The sequence below is a fragment of the Convolutriloba macropyga genome, unplaced genomic scaffold (assembly GCF_964194025.1).
Source record: "Convolutriloba macropyga unplaced genomic scaffold, txConMacr16.3 SCAFFOLD_403, whole genome shotgun sequence".
In the NCBI taxonomy this organism is placed as follows: domain Eukaryota; kingdom Metazoa; phylum Xenacoelomorpha; order Acoela; family Convolutidae; genus Convolutriloba; species Convolutriloba macropyga.
The window spans coordinates 127,501-133,296 of NW_027451309.1; the positions used below are offsets into that span (position 1 = coordinate 127,501).

The 5,796-nt window shown below is 44.1% G+C and overlaps 2 pseudogenes; both read right to left on the reverse strand.

Annotated features, from left to right (window-relative positions):
* LOC142356557 (large subunit ribosomal RNA) overlaps positions 1-3,521 on the reverse strand; it is a 7,291-nt pseudogene extending 3,770 nt beyond the window's left edge.
* Positions 3,522-5,204: 1,683 nt separating this feature from the next.
* On the reverse strand, positions 5,205-5,356 carry LOC142356561 (5.8S ribosomal RNA; annotated as a pseudogene).
* Positions 5,357-5,796: the final 440 nt, after the last annotated feature.

Genomic DNA, 5,796 nt, shown 5'->3' on the forward strand with positions numbered 1-5,796 from the left:
TAGGATGTTTGTGAGCCCTCTGTCCCCCATTCTTCCCTGGTTCTTGTGCAAGGGTTTGTAGCCACATCTGTCCCTCTCTCTCGACGTACTGGGTGAGATCGTCGTCCGTCATTCTGTGCCATTCACCCGGAGGAGGAAGAGCCAGCATCTCAAGGTCGATGCCCGTCTCAAGACAGTGTCTTGGTCTGTCTTCCTGCACAGTGTTTTCCTCCCTGTCATGTTCCTGCATCATTGCCACAAACTGTTGGTTCTTTCTCAAGCCCTTGAATGCCTCAGCGGATCGATGGGGGAACAGTCTTGCCAGTTGCTCATTCTCTTGCTTCTGGGATGCGGGATCAAGGCCCCTCATCGCGTCTCTGACCAGAGCCATTTCCTCAAGAGTCCACCTTGCATTAGATCTGCCTGTCTTCTGGGCCTGCATCTGGTGGTATGTATCTGGGTGCCTGCTTTTGGTGTGAAGTGAGAGACCAGTCTGTCCTTTGAAGGGTCCAGCACCACAGATTGAGCAGCACCAGTTGGGGGCTGTTGCTTGGCCACTCACGGGTTCCTGGGTGGGAGCCCTGCCCGCATGTGCTCCCTGTGATGCTTTCGTCTGTGATGCCCCTGACTTGTGACTTCTGGTCTTGTGCTGCTTCAGGCCGAGCTCACTCCTGAACGGACCCTGTCCGCAGATGTCGCAGGTCCACTTGGAGGCCACGTCTCCACAACTACTGGTGCTCACACTGTCTTGTCTGGCTGAGGCCAGATCTTTCTCATTGATTGTCTTCATCGTTGGGACTACTGTACCGAGGTACAGACTTTGGTTTTACCCAAAGTGGTTGGCGAACTTTTAAGGTGGTCAGCACACTTCACCGGACAGCCTTTGTTCTGGTATGACTCCGAAACCGTGGTTTTTAGTGGTTCGCCTTCCACGGACAGTCTTTGTTTTGGTGTGACTCCGAAACCGTGGTTTTAGTGGTTTGCCTTCCACGGACAGTCTTTGTTTTGGTATGACTCCGAAACCGTGGTTTGTTGAGTGGTTTTCCTTCCACTGGGCAAGTTTTTAAGGTTTGTCCATTCCGGGGACTATTGATGGTGTGCTTAGCTCAGCCACGAATGGCAGTTTCCAGCGAGACCTCGTGGAGGTTGCACACAGTCAACTAATCATCACTAATTAAGAGAGTCATAGTTAAGAGAGTCATAGTTACTCCCGCCGTTTACCCGCGCTTATTTGAATTTCTTCACTTTGACATTCAGAGCACTGGGCAGAAATCACATTGCGTCAACACCGTTTCACCAGCCATCGCAATGCTTTGTTTTAATTAAACAGTCGGATTCCCCTTGTCCGAACCAGTTCAGAGTTCGAGTGTTTTTTGTGCAACAGAATAGACCTAAAGCATATCAGCTAGCAGTCAAACCAAACGCCAACAACCCGAAGGCCATCGCACGCTTTAGCAGACCGAAGCGTCAAACTAAAGGCTTGTTACACCCACTCCTCAGAGCCAATCCTTCTTCCGAAGGTACGGATCTATTTTGCCGACTTCCCTTATCTACACTGTTCCAAGACCAGAGGCTTTTCACCTTGGGGACCTGATGCGGTAATCGGTACGATTCACTCTCCTGACATCTGCTAAGCCAAACTTTTATGTGCCACCAGGAACAATTGGGACACAGCAAATGCTGCTGTGCTCTTGCACGCTTCGAGCCTTATCTCTGATTGAATCAATTCCAAGGACTCTACAACGTGTTATAAAGAAAAGATAACTCTTCCCCAAGGTCCCAATGACAAAGTTCGACCTCAATGACGTTGCCGTCTCAATGCCAGGAGAGTAAGTTCGGGAATTTTAACCCGATGCTCTTTCGAGACTCAGCAGTTTTCAAGAAACCACTATTCAAGACTTTGGCATTAGCCTGTCTTTTAGAATCGACTAACTCATGTGCAAACGCTGTTCACATGAAAGCCTTTCCCGCTTCAGTCCTCAAAGTTCTCATTTGAGTACTTGCTACTTCCACCAAGATCTGCTCCATTGATCGCTTCGCGCATACACTTGCGTGCATACTTTAGCGCAATCAATGTGTCCTCCTACACATGAATATCATTTTTGAGCTGGTGAGGCTCTTTTTCTCTAATCTAACTTGCGTTAGATATTGATATTCATGGTTGGGTATAGGCCACGAGCTCTAGTGCCATCCATTTTCAGGGCTGATTGATTCGGCAGGTGAGTTGTTACACACTCCTTAGCGGATTTCAACTTCCATGACCACCGTCCTGCTGTCAGTATCAATCAACACCTTTTGTGGTGACTCATGAGCAAGTAGTTAGGCGCCTTAACCCAACTTTTGGTTCATCCCACATCGCCGGTTCTGCTTACCAAAAGCGGCCCACAAAAAGCTTGCATTCATAGTCCAAGTGCAATTAAGTCACAAGGACATCTCACCGATTTATAGTTTGAGAATAGGTGAAGGAAAAATTTTCCCCCATTCCTCTAATCATTCGCTTTAACCGATGAAATTGCTTTGCGAAGATTTTTCAATCTTGCTCAAGCTTTTGCTATCCTGAGGGAAACTTCGGAGGAAACCAGCTACTAGATGGTTCGATTAGTCTTTCGCCCCTATGCTCAGGTCAGACGATCGATTTGCACGTCAGAACCGCTTCGGGCTTCCACCATGGTTTCCCGTGGCTTCGCCCTGCCCAAGCATAGATCACCATCTTTCGGGTCGTGTGCTACTTGCTCTGGATCAGTCATGCAATAAGAGCAAAACCGTCCGTGGTTGCGGGACACCGAATCGGCGCCCTCACCACACAAAGTAGTGCAATTCATAAAAATTACACTGTTCACTTTCATTTCGCGTGTGCGCTTTCAATGAGCGACAACACTTGCAAGCAACTCACACTCCTTGGTCCGTGTTTCAAGACGGGCTGTAGAGAGCATTGAATAGGAAGTTGAGGTCAGACAGGCAATCAAGATCAATTTATCTCATTTTGTTTAGAATCAACAAGAAGAATTCCGAGGAAAACTTCTGCTCGATTCATTAACAAGATTTGCCAAAAGACGACAACTACACTACTCGGTAGCCGAGAATATAATATCAAGGCATTGAGTATGGTAACGCTCACTCCAGTTCCCCTTCAACAGTTTCACGTACTTTTCACTCTCTCTTCAGAGTGCTTTTCAACTTTCCCTCACGGTACTTGTTTACTATCGGTCTCGCTTTATAATTAGCTTTTGGAGAGACATATCTCCAGCTTCGAGTTGCACTTTCAAACAACTCTACTCATAGGAATGAGCCATTATGACTGGTATCGAAAATGACCTTTACAGGATTTTCACCTTCTTTGATGCTACTTTCCAGTAGACATCAGGACAAATTCACCAGTCTAGCATCAAACAATACCGGACACCGAGAAATGTTGCCATTTCTCTTCCCGATGAGCTTTTCCCTGTTCATTCGCCATTACTAAGGGATTCTCAGTTGATTTCTTTTCCTCCCCTTACTGATATGCTTAAGTTAAGGGGGTTCTCTCGCCCAATTCAGGTTATTTAGTTGATTGTCTCTTAATTGGTTCACTGACCAATATGAGACAGAAACCGATTCAGCAGTTTTGTTCGCTACTACTATCAAACACAGGTCGAAGTTTCCATTCAGTCATTAATTCCAACTTTCAAATGTTGTTGTTTCAGCTTTCGCTTACTAGAAGCAACATAATACTCGCTGCAATACAGACCTCGGGAAACCCTCACCGTGAATAAGGTTCACTCACATATTTCACTACATTTTGCGTGGGATTGGAGATGAGGCTACTCGTTCTTGCTCAGTACTAGGCTGAAAATTAACGAAACTTCGTTACAAACGTTCACATGTTGATGTTTCCGCTTTCGCGTACTCGAAACAACATAATACTAGTCTTTGTAATTTAGTTTCATAATTTCAACTGTTCTCATGCAGAATTTTTGCTCATTCTTATCCCAAATTTTGACCTGGCTACTAGTTACACTCCTTGTACTTATTGCAAAATGACCACAAATTTCAACAGCTTTCACATGTTGCTGTTTCGGCTTTCGCTTACTACAGTCAACATAATACTCGTTGCAAAATAAGTGCTCGGCATCTGCAATTTTCCAAAGACGAAGTTTCGCCAGTTCAATTTTCGCTCGCCAATTATGGCTACTAATTCACACGGTACTGAGCTCAACAACATTAAATTTGTTCAGCAAGACTTTCACATGTTGATGTTTTGGCTTTCGCCTACTAGAAGCAACATAATACTCGTCTTGTTAGCTCATTCAATGAGAATAGCTTTTCCCGTTGAGAATTTTTGCCTTCAATTGGCGTTGTAGTGAGTTTGGCTACTCAGATCACCAAATACTTGTGACAATTCGAACCAGAAATGTTTTCAATTTTCACATGCTGATGTTTCGGATTCAACCTACTAGAAGCAGCATAATACTTGTATTCAACAATTTCTGTATCAAATCCCAGTTTTCTCTGGTGCATCTTTGCCAAACTATTCCAAACTGCCTGAGTCTGAATACCAATTACAGGTACTAGTAAATGCACGTTACTAAGGACTATATAGTTCTAGGTTACTGTACACAACGACGTTCACATGTTGATGTTTCAGCTGCCGCTTACTAGAAACAACATAATACTTATCGTGCATACCTTTCCATAACTTGTCCTTTTCAGATGCATTAGTTTCCCTTTGTCTTGGCTTCTACAGTCAGACTGGCTACTAGTAACAGCACAGTACTAATCACATATCGTTCTACAGTTTGCAGACAACTTTCACATGTTGATGTTTCAGCTTTCGCCTACTAGAAACAACATAATACTCGCTGTATACATTTGTAGTTCTCTATGTAACTTTCATGTGAAGAAGTTTCGCCAGTCTTTTTGACTGTCTCAAATCTGAGTCATGCTTAGGCTACTAGTTGCTTCATAGTACTTATCGCCTCGAGATCATTGAACAAAACTTGATTTTCACATGTTGCTGTTTCAGCTTCCGCTTACTAGAAACAACATAATACTAGTCTCATTAAGTTCCGTCTCTTTGCAATTTTCTTATGAAGAAAATTCGCCATCACAATGACTCCAGCAGTTCTTGATCAAGGAATGCAATCATTGATCAGAATGCTATTATTTGAATCGGTTCTGCTTTAAGTGTTCCAATTTTATTGGAAGCACCAACAATAGAACATCAATGTGTTCAATCGAGAGTTATATAACCCTGAATCGGACGCAGTCAACAGCCGAAGCCGAGACCGCCTTTTGCGTTAGAGAGGTCGGTAAACAAATCTTGCGATTCATACCGAATTAACACATATAGCTGTGCTCCTCTTCGTAAAGCGAGCCAAGTGATCCCCTGTTGAAGGATGTATTTGGACCAATCTAGTAGCATTTGGTTTCCAACAAGCTCTCCCAAGTTAGCTTACTTATTGGGCTTTTCAACCAATTCGGTTGGCTACAAGCATCATCAAAGTACTAGCCACAGTTTGATCGCAAAATTCTACGACTTTCACATGTTGATGTTTCGGCTTGCGCTTAGCCTACTATAAGCAACATAATACTAGTCATATCATAGAGCGTGATCAGCTTGTGACGTTCTCATGATGAAGTTTCACCAACAGTGTCTCACTTCGAGCTTAAATCCAGCTACTAGTAACTACACAGTACTGACTGCAACGATAACTTTTATCTATACCTTTCACATGCTGCGCTTTCGGCCAGGGCCTACTAACGTCAACATAATACTCGATATAAACTTTTGTTCATGATGCAGCTTCCCCATGCAGAAGTTTCGCCTTCAAATGCTCT